Genomic DNA, 19,193 nt, shown 5'->3' with positions numbered 1-19,193 from the left:
CAGAGCTGTCAGCCAGAGACATTTAAGTCTGCAAAAGTTGTCTGCTGCCTTTTGTTCAGCTATGCCCTGCCCACAGAGGTGGAGTCTAGAGGCAGTAGGCCTTGTTGAGCTGCGGTGGGCACCCAGTTCATGCTTCCTGCCCACTTTGTTTACCTACTCAAGCTTCAGCAATTGCGGCCGCCTCGCAGATTGATCTCAGACTGCTGCACTAGCAGTGAGCAAGGCTCTGTGGGTGTGGGACCCGCCAAGCCAGGCACGGGAGAGAATCACCTTGTCTGCTGGTTGCTAAGACCTTAGGGAAAAAAAGCACAGTATTTGGGCATGAGTGCCCCACTTTTCCAGGTAGTCTGTCACAGCTTCCCTTGGCTAGGAAAGGGAAATCCCCCAACCCCTTGTGCTTCCTGGGTGAGGTAAGGCCCTGCCCTGCTTCAGCTCACCCTCTGTGGGCTGCACCCACTGTCCAACCAGTCCCAATGAGATGCACCAGCTACCTCAGTTAGAAATGTAGAAATCACCTGTCTTCTGCATTAGTCACTCTCGGAGCTACAGACTGGAGATGTTCCTATTCAGCCATCTTCAAAATTTACCCTACTTTTCTCTTTTTTTTTAGAGATAGGGTCTCACTATTTTGGCCAGGTAGGTCTTAAACTCTTGGCCTCAAGCAATCCTCCCACCTCAGTTCGCTAGGATTACAGGCATGAACCACCATGCCTGACTGCTTTTTTCTTTTGTTTTCTTTTTTTTTTTTTTTTTTGGTGTTTTTTTGGCATGTGTGTGACAAGGTCTTGCCATGTCACTCAGGCTGGAGTGCAGTGGCTCAAACACAGTTCACTGCAGCCTCCACTTCCTGGGCTCAAGTGATCCTCTCACATCAGCCTACCAAGTAGCTGGGACTACAGGCATGTGCCACCACATCTGGCTAACTTTTGTGTTTTTTGTAGAGAGAGAGTTTCGCCATGTTGCCTAGGCTGGTCTCTAACTCCTGAGCTCAAGTAATCAGCCTGCCTCGGCCTCCCAAAGTGCTAGGATTACAAGCATAAGCCACTACACTCAGCCTGGTATTCTTTTTTCTTGAAGAGGGACTCCAAAATTGCATACATTTCAGGATACCTAAAACCTAGATTTATGCCTCATCTCAATGAAAAGCAATTCAGCAGTGTATTTTCTCCAAAGTAAGACTGTAACTACAGCAAACCAGCTCTCATCTATAAAATACCGTTTTAATTGCTTGCAACTAAAGAAAAATATGCATCTATTTGGTTCATTCATATAAAGCTATTATTAAAGTATATAGAACTATAATCTAGAGAAAAGGTTTTTATTATTATTTTTTGAGACATGGTCTCATTCATTTGCCCAGACTAGAGTCCTGTGACCCAATCTCAGCTCACTGCAGACTCAACCTCCCAGGCTCAAGCAGTTCTCCTACTTCAGCCTCCCAAGTAGCTGGGACTACAGGTGCGCACCACCATGTTTGGCTACTTTTTTGTGTTTTTAATAGAGACAGGGTTTTGCCATGTTGCCCAGGCTGGTTTCAAACTCTTGAGCTCAAAGGATCTGCCTGCCTCAGCCTCCCAAAGTGCTGGGATTATAGGTGTGAGCCACTGTGCCCAGCCAGGATTTTTGTTTGTTATTATTATTTTTTTTGAGATGGAGTCTCACTCTGTTGTCCAGGCTGGAGTCCAATGGCGCAATCTCAGCTCACTGCAACCTCCGCCTCCCAGGTTCAAGCAATTCTCCTGCCTCATCCTCCTAAGTAGCGATGACTACAGGCATCTGCCACCATGCCCAGCTTATTTTTGTATTTTTAGTAGAGACGGTGTTTCACCATGTTGGTCAGGCTGGTCTCAAACTCCTGACCTCAGGTGATCTGCCCGCCTCAACCTCCCAAAGTACTGGGATTACAGGCATGAGCCACCATGACCCAGTCAGGATTTTTAAATATTCAAATAAGCCCCATTGTAATTTTGATAATTATCTTTTAACTTGTATTAATAATTTAGCCATAATTCACATTACCTTGTAAACTAGGGGAACTTGGCTATAATTCAAATATACAACTGATCTGGTCATAGACATGATCCGATTTGTAAAAATTTGTGCCTCTAAAGATTTGAAATAATATCCTGAGCATCTCCTCCTTCAGACCAAAGCATACTTTAAAAATAACCAATGTAGTAAGAACATAAAATGTTACATGTCCATTATGACCTGTTGGTAAGGACATTAAAGTTTTATCAAATTAGAACATTTATGAAATATGAGAATCTTTCATCAAAGAACATTCTTTCTGTAGTTTAAATGCAACAATTATAATCCCAACCATGCTTGCTAATCTTAGCTGCCAGGAAGTTAGAAAAAGACAAAGGTAATTCATAAGACAGCTTGGTACCCAAAACCACCTAGGTTTTTGTGGTCTAGAGTCAACACCTCAAATTATATTGAGAAACAAACAGGCAGCCAAAGGGAAATGTAGACTACAATTCTAGCAAGCTATAATTTTATTCCTTGTAGTCTGTGCCTCTTCACTGCAAAGTGGCTCTAGTCTGCCTGGTCCACAGCTTCCACTTGGCCTCTTAGAGTGTGTTGCAGACCTCCAGCCAAAAGCTCACTATGACCATCTAGAATAGTGCTCCCAGAAGCTGTCATGGAGTTGTACCCATAATGGGTGCTCACCCCTAAATATCTGTTGGTAATGATATCATGATGATTACGGCAAGCCAAGACTGACTCTGGGTGATCTGGCTCACAATCCCACCCGGATCAACTTGCACAGTCACTTGTACATGAGTCATGGTCCTGATTCTATTGTTGAAGTAAAAGATTTGGTGAAGTGCTTTTGCACCTTGAGAGTGAAGAGATTATGTCAAGGCTAAGTGTCTCAGACTTGAGGGTAAGAATGGAGAGTAGAAAGCTAACAATACCAGAAAGGGACCATATTTTTTGAGTTATGACACTGATTTCCTGCCTTAAAAATGACTGACATTTTCAAGGCACCCACCATTTACTGGGGATTATGCCAAGGGCTTTTTATGCCTTATCTCATTTCATATCTACAAACAGGAGATTTTATTAGTACTGCTATTTTTCAGGTAAGGAAAAGATTCAGAGGGGAAGTATAGCAGCAAACAGCTAGTACATGAGAGAAAGATCCTGGATTTAAACTTAGCCTGCTGGCCTCAAGAACTTCGACTCAAGAGCTGGGAAACATCATGCCAAAGTTTTCCAAAGTTTGAAACTCTGGCAGTCTGTGACAGGATTTTATTTGGTGCACAGATGCTTCATTAAATTTTGAAAAAGTTTTTTCTTTGAAGTTCTTTCAATTTTTCTTTTAAATCTAAGTTTCAGTTTCAGAAAATCTCCTTGCTCATACATATGAGTATATACTGTTAGAAGAAACCAGGCCACATCTTGAATGCTTTGCCGCTTAGAAATTTCTTCTGCCAGATACTCTAAGTCATCTCTCTCAAGTTCAAAGTTACAAAGATCCCTACAGCTGCAAGTCTCTTTGCTAAAGCATAGCAAGAGCAACCTTTACTCCAGCTCCCAATAAGTTCTACATCTCTGTCTGAGACCACCTCAGCCCGGACTTCATTGTCTATATCACTGTCAGCATTTGGTCACAACAATTTAACAAGTCTCTAGGAAGTTCCAAACTTCCCCTCATCTTCCTGCCTTCTTCGAGCTCTCCAAACTGTTTCAACCCCTGCCCATTACCCAGTTCCAATGACACTTCCACATTTTCAGGTATCTTTATAGCAATGCCCCACTTCCCAGTACCAATTTTCTGTATAAGTTCATTCTTTTATTGCTATAAGGAACTAACTGAGACTGGATAATTTATGAAAAAAATCAGTTTAATCGACTCTTAGTTCTGCAGGCTGTACAGGAAGCATGGCTGGGGAGGCCTCAGGAGACTTACAATCATGGTGGAAGGTGAAGGGAAAGCAGGCACATCTTCACATGACAGAGCATGTGAAGAAAGAGGGAAGCGGGAAATACTACATACTTTTAAACAAGCAGATCTCATGAGAACTCACTATCAAGAGAACAGCAAGGGGGAAGTCCACCCCCATGATCCAATCACCTCCCACCTGGCCCCTCCTCCAACACTGGGGATTACAATTCAACATGAGATTTGGGCAGGCTCACAGACCCAAACCATATCAAGACCTGAATGGCCAAAACAACTTTGAAAAGGCAAAACAAAGTTGGAGAACTAACTCTACCTGATTTCAATGCTTCCTATAAAGACATAGTATTCAAGACAGTGTGAGATAGAAGTAAAGGTAGACAAATAAATCAATGAAACAGAAAAGAAAGTGGAGAAATACGCCCACACATAAATGGAAAACTGATTTTCAACAAAGGTGCAAAGGCAATTCAGTGGAGAAGGGATCATCTTTTCAAAAAATGGTGCTGGAATAATAAAACATCCATATGCAATAATAATAACCCTTTATCCATGCCATGCACCATATACAAAAATTAGTCCCAAATTGATCACTGACCTAAATGTAAAACCTAAAGCTAAAAGACTTCTAGAGAAAATCTTTGTGGCCATGTGTTAGGCAATGATTTCTTAGATATAACACCAAAATTATTATCCATTTTTTAAAAACTAATATATTGGACTTAATCACAATTAAAAACTGCTCTTTGATGGATGCTGTTAAGAGAAATAGCAGACAGACCATAGATTGGGAGAAAATTCTTGTAAAGCACATATCTAACAAAGGACTTGTATTAGAATACAAAGAACTCAAAAAAAGAAGTTGCCTGCAGTAAAAGAGTGAAGCAAATTGAGAAGCAAAATGAGTCCTGGCAGCATTCTGACCCTAAATGCTGGTTGCCCTGAGATGTGGCTACACTGGGGCTTCCCCACAGTTTGGTTACATGAGCCCATAAATTACCCTTTCTGTCTGGTTCACGTAAGGTTTCTATTACTTGTCACCAAAAATACATCCTCATTTAGAGGAATGGAAGTATGAGAGAGAGGATCCAAAAGATGGAATGTAAAAATGATTTTTCTATAAGAGTAACTGTTGAGAAACAAAAGATTTAGTGTGATCACAAGGAACTGGTGGCTAACTTGATCATACACTTGGCTACAAGTTTAGTTTTTTTGTTTTTGAGACAGTCTCTGTCGCCCAGGTTGGAGTGCAGTGGCATGATCTTAGCTCACTGCTATCTCTGCCTCCCAGGTTCAAGTGATTCTCCTGCCTCAGTCTCCTGAGTAGCTTGGATTATAGGCATGTGTCACCACGCCCGCCTAATTTTCATTTTTCAGTAGAGACAGGGTTTTGCCATGTTGACCAGACTGGTCTCAAACTCCTGACCTCAAGTGATCCACCTGCCTTGGCCTCCCAGAGTGCTGGGATTACAGGTGTGAGCCACGGTGCCCAGCCAGGTTCATTTTTTACTCAGTATGTATTACATTAAAAAAAATAATTTCAACTTTTTTTTTAGATTTGGGAGTACATGTGCAGGTCTGTCACATGGAAACACTGCATGACGCTAAGGTTTGGGGTATGGATGATCCCATTACCCAGGCAGTGAGCACAGCACCCAACAGGCAGTCCCTCAGCCCTCAGCCCACTCCCTTCCTCCTCCCTAAAATTTTTAAAGCACACATATTTCAATCCAAAAAAAATTAACTGTAGATATTTACCCTAGATAAACCTGTACACTAAGAGAAATGTGTAAAGATATTTGCCACCATGTCATTGTAATAATAACACAATTATAAACAACTGAGTTGTCCACCAAAAGAGGACTAGTTATGTAATCCATTGTAGATTCATATCATAGTTGGGCTAGGTGGCTAATGCCTGTAATCCCAGCACTTTGGGAGGCCAATGTGAGAGGACTGTTTGAGGCCAGGAGTTCAAGACCAGCCTGGACAGCATAAGAATACCACTATCTCTCCAAAAAAAAAAAAAAAAAAAAGCTACACACACCAGTAGTCCCAGCTACTCAAGAGGCTGAGGTGGAGCTTGAGCCCAGGATTTAAAGGCTGAAGTGAGCCACGATTGTGCCACTTGCACTCCAGCCTGGATGACAGAGCAAGATTCTGTCTCACAAATACATACATACATAAAGATTCATATCATGCAATGCCTGGCAATAGTTAAAAAGAATAAGATGGATCTGTTTGTGCTGACATGGAAAGAACTACAAGACATTGCTATGTAAAATAAGCAAATCAAATCATTAGCATATTTAGTGTTTAAAATAAAATACACCAAAAACCCTCTATATTTCTGTATGGAAACATGCACGTGTAGGTAAATGTAAACAAAAGAACTAGAAGTTTCCACCTCCAACTGTTAATTGGGTTTACCTCTGCGGGGATGGGGATTGGGAGCAGTTAAAAGGAGCCTTTCACTACATCTGTTTTTTTCCATTTTTTTGCACATAAATAAATTCACTAGAACTTGTTTAACTAAAACAAATGAAAGAGTATGAATAATTTTACTGAGTGTAAATGGTGTACTAGCTATTATGTAAGATAGATAAAGTCTCTGCTGAATGGAAATGGCTACATGTACACAGTTTTACAGTCAGTATATTAGGGACTTATGCTCATAACTTCCAATAATAAAGTGATCAAGTAGCACTAAAAAAGAGACTTAAAAAAAAAAGAGAGACTTTTTTTAGAAGGTCGATTAGGATAGGATACAAGGAACAGACAATGTTTTATATTTATGAACAGAATATCTGACTAATGGATGGTTTTTCAGAAGCTCATCTATAGGTTCCTTGTTGGAAACTCAATGAATTTTCCCACAGAAAGGATGTTTAGATTTCAAGTCACAAAATCTGTTGTATCAGTGTTCTGTGATAGGACACATCAGAAACACTCCGGAAATTAAGGCAAAAAAATTTGTTGAATGCTACAGAGGAGTTCACAGAATCTAGGGATACATGAAATTTCAGCCCTTAGGAAGAACAAGGACCAACGTAACTCTCAGATATAGGCTACTAATGGATAGATGGGTTATCAGTGTTTTCTGAAAATCAGAATCTTCAGTCAAGTGATATAGGAACAGTATTGGTAAACCCTTATGTCTGTCTACTTCAGCTTCCTAGGTTCTTTAAACTGGTCAGGTCCTCAAAATGTTGAAGTTTTGAAGACTTTCTAAGTTCACATCCAGCTGTGCTACTTGCCATGTGACTTTGAACAAATTACTTAATTGTAACTATCTTCATCTGTAAATATGGGGACAAAACCTTACCTAGCTCCTAGACTTTTTGAGAGGATTAAGTTAAATGTTAAATTATTGGCATAGAATATATATTCAAAAAATAGTAACTCTGATTATTTTCTTTTCATAACCAAAAATACATCAAACTGTTAAGTATTCATAATAGGGCATCTATAAAAGGATAGTCTCTCATCATTTACAAAGTTTCTCTAATAAGAGCATTTTATTCTAATTTTAAAGATAAATATTTTTAAAGGTCTGAGTTGCAACAATCTGATGACTAAAATTACAGTATGATCTGCTACTCAAATTCTATATTTTTATGATCAATCAACAATGTTCAGATGTCTTTAGTAGAGTTTAAGAACCACAATTAAGGAAATTTTACCCATGTAAGTTAATAAAATTGCTTCCAAAGAAAAAGATAATATAGTTCTCTAATTGGAACTGACTTAGTTCAGCAGATCCAAGTGAGTTTCAAAAATGTATATTTCATGCCTTGGTTCTTTTTTTGTATATTCATTATTCATGATGGTTCTGTCTTGGTCTTGAACAAATAAACACCAGAATATTTCAAAATACTGAACTGTCTGTCCTGGCAAGAAATAGATCCCAAATGACTAAAACCAAAAAGGTCACAAGATGTTTCCCTTCATTTTGTCATTTGATCTTAGATAGGCTGCTCTCAAAACACAAGCTACAATAAGTAGCTATTTCAAGACAAGACAGCCCAAATCTATCATTTAAAAGAGGAAATAAGTGGTAAGGACACTGCATTCCTAAACTAGAACTTCTGAACTGAAAATTTTTTGTTTGTTTAAAGTAATTCCACATGACAAGAAATCAGTAAGAGAAGAATCCCGCATTAGTGATGGCATATTAAGAGCTGGTTTTCTGACCACCCACTTCACTGCCTTTCTAACCAGCCTCCTCTACATATATGCAGGTTGCAAAGTGAGACACTTGCTTTCCTAGACTCCATGCGATGGAGGTAGAATAGCCATGTGGCCCAGTTCTGCCCAATGACGTATAAACAGAAGTCTCTGCTTGAGGCTTCTTAGAAATGCTATTTTAAAGCCTGGGCATGCTGGGCCCCGTGGCTCACACTTGTAATCTCAGCACTTTGAGAGGCCAAGGCAGGAGGATCACATGAACACAGGAGTTTAAGACCAGCCTAGGCAACACAGGGGGAACCCATCTCTACAAAAAAATTTAAAACTTATCTGGGCATGGTAGTGTGAGCCTATGGTCTCAGCTACTTGAAAGGCTGAGGTGAGAGGATTGTGAGAGCCTGGGAGGTCAAGGTGGCAGTGAGCCGTGATCACACCACTGCACTCCAGCCTCAGTGACAGAGCAAGACCCTGTCTCAAAAACAAAACAAAACAAAACAAAACATCAAATAAAGGTTGCGCTGGCAACTTCCATCACACTTTGCACCTTCTTCTTCCTCTTTCTTCCCACTTGGGACACTGACATGATGCCTGAAGTGAAGCTATTTTTCACACAAATGAGAGCCACATGAAGACATGGTTGAGCCACCATCTCAGCCCTGGAAACTTATCTCTAGATATCTTTGTCACTTGAGGCAAATAAACTCCTTATTTATTTAAACCTACCTTTCTGGCCAGACGCGGTAGCTCACGCCTGTAATTCCAGCACTTTGGGAGGCCGAGGCAGGTAGATCACTTGAGGTTAGGAGTTTGAGACCAGCCTGGCCAACATGATGAAACCCCATCTCTACTAAAGTTACAAAAAGTAGCTGGGTGTAGTGGCAGGCACCTGTAATCCCAGCTACTCGGGGGGCTGAGGCAGGAGAATCACTTGAACCTGGGAGGCGGAGGTTGCAGTCAGCCAAGGTTGCAGTGAGCCAAGGTCGCGCCATTGTACGCCAGCCTGGGCAACAAGAGCAAGACTCCATCTCAGAAAGTAAAATAAAATAAAATATAAATAAATAAACCTACCTTTCTTGGGTCTTCAGTTGCTTGCAGGCAAACACACTTATAACTGATAAAAGTAGGCTGGGCACAGTGGCTCATGCCTGTAAATCTCAGCACTTTGGAAGGCTGAGGTTGGAGGATCCCTTGAAGACAGGAGATTAAGTTTGGGCAACAAAATGGCAACTTGTCTCTAAAAAAAAAAAAAAATTAGTCAGTGTAGTGGCATGAGTCTAGCTACTCAGGAGGCTAAGGCAGTGGGATCACTTGAGCCCAAGAAGTCAAGGCTGCAGTGAGCTATGATCGCACCACTGCACTCCCAGCTTGGGTGACAAGGCAATGATCTGTCACTAAAAAAAGTAGCAATTTATTTTTCCAGAGACTATAAAGCACCTTAAGGAAAGATGTTTTCATCAGATTGCACTAGGAATGCCTGAGAAACTTGATTTATATGGTGTGCAATGTGAATTTTTCTTTCCTGTGCTTATTACCAGAATCAACTCTAATGAAAAAACAAAGCTAACAGTTTTGAAATTTTTTATTGACATGTAGAATGAATACAGTCATCCTTCAGTACCTGTGGAAGATTTGTCCTAGGATCCCCCACTGATATCTAAATTCAGGGATGCTCAAGACTCTGATATAAAATGACATAGTATTATTTGCATATAACCTACATACATCCTCCCAGTGTACTTTAAATCATCTTATAATACAATTACTTATAATACCTAATATAATGGAAATTCTATGTAAATAGTCGTTATACTGAACTGTTTAGGGAATAATGACAAGGAAAAAAGTCTGTTACATGTTCAGTACAGACGTAATTTTAAAAGTATTTTTATCTGCAGTTGATTGAATCCACGGGTGCAGAACTCACAAGTACAGAAGGCTGATTGTATATAATTTCAAGAGAATATCAATGAAATTGTAATGTGGATACTTAATATCTTTTCAGTTTTCTTTTCCTAAAGAAAGTAAAAACATTCTTCACTACTAAGTTGAAATATCACAGCATAACAATTACATAATGTTTTTCTTGTTTGTTTGTTTTGTTTTGTTTTTTTTGAGACAGAGTTTGACTCTGTTGCCCAGGCTGGAGTGCAATGGCACGATCTTGGCTCACTGCAACCTCTGCCACCAGGGTTCAAGTGATTCTCCTGCCTCAGCCTCCCGAGTAGCTGGGATTACAAGTGTGCACCACCATGCCCAGCTAATATTGGTATTTTTAGTAGAGATGGGGTTTCACCATGTTGGCCAGGTTGGTCTCGATATCCTGACCTCAGGTGACCCACCCACCTCGGCCTCCCAAAGTGCTGGGATTACAGGTGTGAGCCACCACGCTTGGCCTTACAATTAAACAATGTTTTTCATACTGGGAGTAGAGTAGATGAAGTAAATAAATATGTGCATCTCTTGGAACCAAATATGGGGATTTTCCAAGCTCTACCACTCCCTGCCCCACTCCTGAATTTACGACTCCTGAATTTCCTCCTGAATTTACGACGTATATTTTGGAGACAGTTCTAGATTATTTCTAATTTTTGTAATTAAAATTACTTAATGGTATTATAAACTGGAGAAAAGTTGCTACTATCTTTATTAGACTGATTTCCTCAAAATAGAAGAGACTGTTGAACTACAGGCAAGGTTTACCTGCCATGAAAGGGCCCAATATCCATCCATGGGTACTTTAAGGCCTCTGTACACCTGCCAGATCAGAGTTCTCATGCCCCTGGGATTAAGTCAGTAGTTGGTCATCATGTGTATAATTGTATAATTTAGGGCACAGGGTGGGGTCACCCAGGGGCTAACTCAGGGGAAAAAAACCCACAGATACGGAGGGAAAAAAGACCTCATAAGATCACCCCCTCCCAAATAATACCCCACCACCACCACCACCACATTTGAGTTAGAGCCACCATGCAGTTATATTTAAGGGACTTTGGAGTAAGATTTCACTGCAGCAAGTTTATACTGATTTTCTTTTAAAAAGTAATAACTGGATTAAGATACATCGTAGTGCCAGTTATAAATGCAAATATATGACTTGGGAGGGGCAACACATTTATTCAGCAACATCTCCATACACTTTAAAGTTTACTTGGATTAGTAAATTAGAACAGTGGAGAAAATGAACTATTCACTTGACTTTCAAGTTGTTAATTCTTTAATTGCATTAAATAAAAACTAGTGCAACCATGAACTTACATTCACATCCCCAAAAGTATTTAATCAATCAGTCTGTCATAGTTTCATAAATGTGGGCAAATTAACTCATCTAGTTTGTAAAAATAAAGCTACTACCTCACCAGGTGATTGTTCACATGAACATGTGTGAACCAATAGCAACACAGAAAGTCTCAGACCCCAGGTATCCTGAGCACCAGGGTCTGCTATCTTATTCTAGGGCAGTAGAACAATAATCTGGTATTTTTCCAAATTCTGCTGTTAGCTCTGTTGAAGGCCTCTGGGGCTTTCTCAACTCTCACGGCTATACTGACTGCAACCATCTCGGAGACACGTAACAGGTCTGTTGACTTCAAACCCCAAGCCCTTAGTCATTTACCATTGCTATACTGTCTTGGCATAGCATAAAAGTCTCTAAAGAGATATGACGCAGAGCCCTTTCCAGGGAAATGCACATGTATTATTCCTAGGACCAAAGTTTCTGCCAGATATTCATCTACTCTGTGAACTGGGCTAGACAAGGTAGAAACCACAAGTATGTCTTCCCTTTAGGCTCAGAGCAAAGTCAGGGCATCTTTTCTCACAAGCTCAGGGCTTAGAGAGTAAAGTCACAGTCCGAAGAGAAAACAAATCCTCTTAAAGCTCTGCAGGGAACTTTATGAGAGGGAAGATGACTCAACACAAGAGAAAGAGTGTGTTGATGCCTTTGTTCCTCCAGAATGATGGCCTCATTGTGTTTCTGTGTTCCTGACATCTTTGATGTGTCCTTCGATGCTGACCAGCGCAAGATGTTAGATTATGGGGACAGGGTGGTAGGAAAGGTGCTGTGGTCAACATATGCTTTCAAGGCTCCATCTACTTTTAGCTTTCTCAGTACATGTTCATCCTTCCCTCCTATGAAGTCTCTTTTTGAGACAGAGTCTCGCTTTGTTGCCCAGGCTAGAGTGCAGTGGCACGATCTTGACTTATTGCAACCTCCACCTCCCAGGTTCAAGCGATTCTCCCGTCTCAGCCTTCCGAGTAGCTGAGATTACTGGCACCTGCTACCATGCCTGGCTAATTTTTGTGTTTTTAGTAAAGACGGGGTTTCACTATGTTGGCCAGGCTGCTCTGACCTCAGGTTATCCACCTGCCTCCGCCTCCCAAAGTGCTGGGATTACAGACATGAGCCATCGCACCTGGCTCCTCCTATGAAGTTTTGTAACACAACTTATTCTTATCTTTAGCTCTCATTATTTTTATGGGAATAGCTTTTCTCCTTAGGTTGATTATAAACTCTTTAAGGACAGGATGCACGGATTAGAAGTAGACTGTGAAGGCAACAAATACTTGCTAAATGTTTGTCATTGACAAGATAAGGGAAAAGTATTTTGGTGTAGGAGTTTGGAAGCATTCTTACAAATCAAGAAATGTCACAGAAAAATGTCTAGAGGTGTCACTAGACTAGGAAAGTGGGTCTGGAAGCATGAGAAAAACAAGATTCACTAGAAGAGGAAGTGGATTTTGAGGACAGGAATAAGGTCAGTGCTGCAGACACTGCAGGAATAACCACAAGAGAAATTCCAGCCAGGAAGGACCGCCCATGCCTGGGGAGCATTTAGCGGGTAGGTGCACATTTGAACTGTTCCTCGGGGCCTCTTCTGTGGCATTGGGGAATATCCACTGTAGGACTTTGGACTATTGTGATTTGTCTGTTGCAAAACATATGCATACAGTCATTTGTTTATCTCTAAATAAAACTTGATTTTACTACACTGCAATTATTGAACTTGCAAGGGGAGTTCACACCAGTTTACTACACTGTTCCATGGACAGTTTTCTCAGGTTTTGGCTCATGCCAAAGAACATGATTTTGGAGTAAAAAACTCTATCATTTCAACTTTCTAAGCCTAGTTTTCTCTCTTCTGAAATGGGAATATTTCTCTTCTCAACATGGCATTGCATTTAACACCTTACCAAAGATATATAATAGACACTTCATGAGTATTAGTTTCCTTCCTGTCTTTATGCCATAAGTATATCTGGCAAGATGATTATAACTTGAAACATTAATGCATATTTAAGCTATACTAAATGTTTCCTAGAAGAAAGCAAAGGAAATAGCCTGAAACTTTAGGATCATTGAAGGAAGCCCAAAAAGGCATTTAGTTACTTTAGTATTGCTCTTCTAAACAGATGACCTGTGACACAAAGCAAACTATCTTTCAATTAAGTTATTTTTGTTTTATGATGCATTCAGTTTTCATAAAATCAACTCTAGGAATTAGTTTTTTCCTTTCATGAAGAAAACAATTTTGTAATTTATATAAAAAATTTGTATCTTTTATATCTGCATCATATATAATTTTAATTTTAAATACTATTTAAAAGTAATTTTAACTGGCATTTTCATTGGCTGATACTTACAATCTTGAAAATTTGATTTTGCTTATATTGACACATATTTCTAACTATCCATTTAGATATTCTCCTGAGGTCTCTTACCACATCAAAAGGATATAGAAACAAGTATTCTTTTAAAACAAAACTGAGAATATAGTAATCATGTTACTATCTATATGTATCTCATAACATGATGTTGATGTTGTAAAACTCAAATATGCACAGTAAAATTTATTTTTAAAAGCACCAAAACTGAGAAAACAGCAACCAATAATTTTTTCTTGGTCCTAAAAACAGCGAACACAAACGTATCATTTTTCTGTGCATGCATTATAAACACCTTTACTTTTTCCGACATGGTTAACAGACACTAATAAAGTCAGAGGATATTAATGATATGATATGCACATATATATAATTATATTAAAAAGGGAAATGTCTATTTCAGGCCCAAATTATTATATGTTAATCAATAATAATCAACAGTAAATAAGAAAAAGCACTTCAATCAACAAATACTGAGCTTCTATTATATACCCAGCACATAGTGCTGGGTCCTATAAATCTGGGTGTGAATGAGACCCCTTATTTCTTACTAGTTATATTGTATATTTACAAATGATAGAATCATATATGCTTTATTTTGTACTGCATTAAAACACATTAAAACTTCATTAAAGCTTAATATTTAAAAACATGAATTGTATCAGAAAAATAAATCAACAAAGAAGCCAGAGGGTTGGGTCAAAATGTTTCTCAGCTGTAACAGCTCCTGGATTGATGGCCAATAAGCTATCTGGAAGTCATTCTCTTTCTTATAGAAAGCCCTCTCACTCCCACAGGGCATATTAGCAATAGCAATTGAGATCAGAGGGTTGGAGGAGTAGAGACAGGGTTCATACAAATTGAAGCCATATGTACTAGATGGGATTATTGTCCAAAATTCTTCCCTCCATCCCTCAGCCATGTAAACCTAAAGCTCACTGAAGTGGGTGGGGTGCATTTCTCCCCTCTATTCATGATCCACCCATGTAGCTGGCTCTGGACATGGAATGTCACTGAATATGACACACACAAAAGACTTAAATGTGCTTGTGTCCTTCAGCTCCGCCTCTGGCACCCCTGTGATTGCCATGAAGACAGCATGCACCAGCTAGCTGCTCTCCCTTCAGTGTGGGCCCCAAAATGAGACACACAGTCTTATGTTTAACCTAAAGTCTGCCAAGCCGAGATGATCTACAACCTGAAGCAGAGCTACACCAGCTGACCCACAGACCTATAAGCAAAAAAAAAAAAAAAAAAAAAAAAAAAAAAAAAACAGCTTCATGTTGTAAGCTACTGAGTGTTTTTGAGATTTGGGAGATAAATAGCTAACTAAAACAGCACTGCTGGTTAAAATAAACAGCACATTTGTTCACTTGTTCACATTGGTAGGTCCAGATTATAACATTCTAATTGTATGAAGACTATGCATTTTACACCAAGAGACTCTAACAAGTTTCACAATTAGTTTAAGGTCTCGATTAGAAGTAATAAACCACATCAATGTAGAGAATTTTGAAACACAGGTGGGAGTCAGTAGAAAGTGAAGAAACAGGGCCACGAATGAGTAAAGCAGGTCTAGTAGGCTTGTCTGTTGAGTTACTGAGCACTGGCATGTCCCAATGGCATTGACACAACCGTCACACTTGAATTCTTTTCCTGTTGATAACACAAAGCTTCTCTTTTCCATTCATAATTGAAACATACTTTCCTAGGTCAAAGACTTTGGCTTCAGAAATTTAATAAAATGAGACTTTAATTTGATATCAAATCTAATTTGAAAGGCAAGCACGGTGAGTGATGGTCTCCTTTGTTTAAGTTACTGAGGAAAGTACAGAGGTGACTATTATGTAAATTACACACTTGTACCAAGACAAGGTTAAATGCTGTCACAGTGAGCTCTGTGAATGGAGGTGATGCAACCATGCAAGCTGAGAAAAATAATGAAGAAACGATTCATTACACAGTCCACACCCTATGTGCAGGACACAAAGGCAAGCAGAATCAACACGCAACATGTTCGCCAACACCATACTCACACTGGAAGGAGAAATGTAGTTTCAGTAACACATTATCCATAACTTGTTGGTTTGAACTTTTCTGCTTTGATAGTTGTGTTGAAATCTAATTTTAGATGTTGTTTCTGTTTTATGGGTATAATGTGTGTAAGAGGTAGGAAGTATTGCCTCAGTTAGTATCCAGTTGTTGTGAGTGATAGAGAAGCCAGCACAAACCCACTTTAACAGCAAAGAAAAAGTTATTTATTCATGTAGCGGAAAAGCTTCAGTGTCATGAACTGCTTGACCCATGAACTCCAAAAATGTAATCAAAATTTGTTTTCTTTTAGTTCCTTGGCACTGCCTTTTGCTGTGTCAGCTTCAGTTTTTAACATTCATGTGGTAGCTTCTGTATCTCCAGGCTCACATCTTCCTTATCACCACAGGTTCCTGTGGAAAAAGAAAAACAAGGCAGAGTGTGTGGTGGCTCAGCCTGTCATCTCAGCACTTTGCGAGGGCGAGGCAGTTGGATCACTTGAGCCCAGGAATTTGAGACCAGCCTGGGCAACCTAGAGAGACCTTGTCTCTACCCAAAATTTTAAAAATTAGCCAGGTATGGTGGCATGTGTCTGTGGTCCCAGCTACTCAGGAGGCTGAGGTGGGAAGATTGCTTGAGGCTTGGAGGTCGAGACTACATGAGCCATGATCTCATCACTGCACTCCAGCCTGGACGACACAGAAAGACCCTGTCTCAAAACAGAAAAAAGAAAAAGTAGATCCCACGCAACTGTAATATTCACTCAGATGGAACCGGTCACCGTAGCCAGGGCCTCATGCTTCTGTGGCATTACTAGAAGTGTGCACACTGATCATTTTCAATGACAGGTAGGGCTAGGGGAAAGGTTCCCAGAAGGAAATTAGGGTCCTATTAGGGAAATAAGATTGATTTTTAGTGAACAAGCAACAGCAACTTTCTTCTATAGCAGGAGTTGGCAAACTATAGCCTATGGGCCAAACTTATCCTACTGCCTGTTCTGATACAACCCACTAATTTTCAGGCTCAAATTACTATCTGCTAATCAGTAATAATCATTACTAAAGAAGAAAATAATGTATGTCAATCAATAAATATTTATTTTAATAAATTAAATTATTTATTGTAAGGAAGCCAGTTGGTTAGCAGAAAGAGATGCAATAAAGATTGGGTTTTAGGCTGGGTGCAGTGGCTCACACCTATAATCCTAGCACACTGGGAGGCCGAAGCAGGAGGATTGCTTGAGCCCAGGAGTTCAAGACCAGCCTGGGCAACATAGTGAGATTCCATCTCTATAAAAAAATACAAAAATAAGCCAGGTGTCATGGTATGTACCTATAGTCCCAGCTACTCGGGAGGCTGAGGTGGGAGGATTGCCTGAGCTCAGGAGGTCGAGGCTGCAGTGAGCCATGATCATGCCACTGCATTCCAGCCTAGGTGACAGAGTGAGACTGACTCAAAACAAACAAACAAAACAAAAAATCCCCACATTATTTCAAATAAGGTCACATTCTGAGGTTCCAAGTGAACATGAATATTGGAGGTAGAGATTATTTAACCCACTAGAGCCGGGTTCAACAAAATCATACTCTCAGGAATTTGAAATGGGGCAACTAATAGTGGGAGTTGAAGTTTAAAAGATAACCTAGAAGAAGGGAAGGGGCAGGAGTAGCCTGGAGCAAACCAAACTTATGAGCAAGATAAAGGTATGAAAAATCATAAATGGTAGTTATAGCAGAAGCTTTGAGGAAGGGAAATGGTATGGAATAAACCATAAGGAAGTCAGCTGGTAGCAGAAAGAGAAGCAAAAGGACACTAAGAGGAGCAGAGATCAAGAGTATCAGAGCCATGTTAATAATACCACAGCACTCAAATGACAAGGATAATGCACTGTCCCTTAACTGCCATGGAATCAATCCAGATTCTGAAGATATCTGTTGGTCTTCAGTTTCTTTGAGATTCTACGTCTCTTTTTGCCAACTATATATTTATAATAGTCACCGTTGCTAGATCTTGCTGAAGGATGTCTCCTTTACTTACAGAAAGCTTAACACTTGACTCTGTGTGTGTGTGTGTGTGTGTGTGTGTGTTTCAGATGGAGTTTTGCTCTTGTTGCCCAGGCTAGAGTGCAATAGCATGATCTCAGATCATCGCAACCTCCATCTCCTGGGTTCAAACAATTCTCCTGCCTCAGCCTCCTGAGTAGCTGGGATGCAACACCATGCCTGGCTAATTTTGTATTTTTAGTAGAAATGCGGTTTCTCCATGTTGGTCAGGCTGATCTCGAACTCCAGACCTCAGGTGATCCGCCCACCTTGGCCTCCCAAAGTGCTGGGATTACAGGTGTGAGCCACCGCGCCCAGCCAGCTTCACTATATTTAAGATAACTGTTGAGTAACATTTATGTGCCGTATGCCCATTGAGGTCTCAGTTATTCTAATTAATCTTTTTTTGCCATATTTATAAAAAGTATTGAGTTAAAGAATTGCGTTGGATCATTATAAAAGATAGCTAGGTCAGTCAGATTGACCCAAATGATAACTGCAGTCAAAATTTGACTGTCAACAGTGAGCATGCCAGGTGTCCTCGTCAGCATTTACTAGGAAGGCTGCAGTAACAACCCCCAAATCACCATGGTTTAAAACAATGAAGGATTATATCTCATTCATGTTGCTCATTAGCCATGGGTTGATGGTAGTTCTTCTCCCGCTCCATGTGTCTTTTTCAATAGCCGAGATGTGCCATTCTCAGGGCACAGGAAAAAGAGGAGAGAGTTAGCAAAAACACACAAGAATGATCAACACTTTTATTTCAACATAATGTAAGTCACATCCGCTCACCTGCCATTGGCCAAAACAAGCCACATGTCTAAGACCAACATCAATGGAGCAGGAATGTGTGCTTTTTCCACAGAAGGCTATATTAGTCCATTTTCATGCTGCTGATAAAGACCCCCCACACCCATGATTCAAATTATCTCCCAGTGGGTCCCTCCCACAACACGTAGGAATCATGGGAGTACAATCCAAGATGAGATTTGGGTGGGGACACAGCCAAACCATATCATTCCACCCTTGGCCCCTCCAAATCTCATGTTCACACATTTCAAAGCCAATCATACCTCCCCAACAGTCCCTCAAAGTCTTAACTCATTTCAGCATTAACTTAAAAGTCCACAGTCCAAAGTCTTATCTGAGACAAGGCAAGTCCCTTTCACCTATGAGCCTGTAAAATCAAAAGCAAGCTCTTACTTTCTAGATACAATGGGTGTACAGGTACTGGGTAAATACAGCCATTCCAAATGGGAGAAATTGGCCAAAACAAAGGGGTTACAGGGCCCTTGCAAGTCCAAAATCTAGCAGGGCAGTCAAATTTTAAAGTTCCAGAATGATATCCTTTGACT

General features: G+C 40.1%; 1 long non-coding RNA gene across 1 annotated transcript in view; it reads right to left on the bottom strand.

Moving 5' to 3' along the window:
- Positions 1-15,483: 15,483 nt before the first annotated feature.
- The window catches only part of LOC108585573, a 48,351-nt gene continuing 44,641 nt past the window's right edge, over positions 15,484-19,193 (bottom strand). The window contains exon 2 of the long non-coding RNA XR_001902112.3: positions 15,484-16,206. This is a non-coding gene — a long non-coding RNA (uncharacterized LOC108585573). The remainder of the gene's footprint in view (positions 16,207-19,193) is intronic.

This window comes from Papio anubis, chromosome 6 (genome assembly GCF_008728515.1).
Source record: "Papio anubis isolate 15944 chromosome 6, Panubis1.0, whole genome shotgun sequence".
NCBI lineage: Eukaryota > Metazoa > Chordata > Mammalia > Primates > Cercopithecidae > Papio > Papio anubis.
The sequence above is the reverse complement of the archived record's forward strand: the minus strand, read 5'-3'. Positions and strand labels throughout refer to the sequence as shown.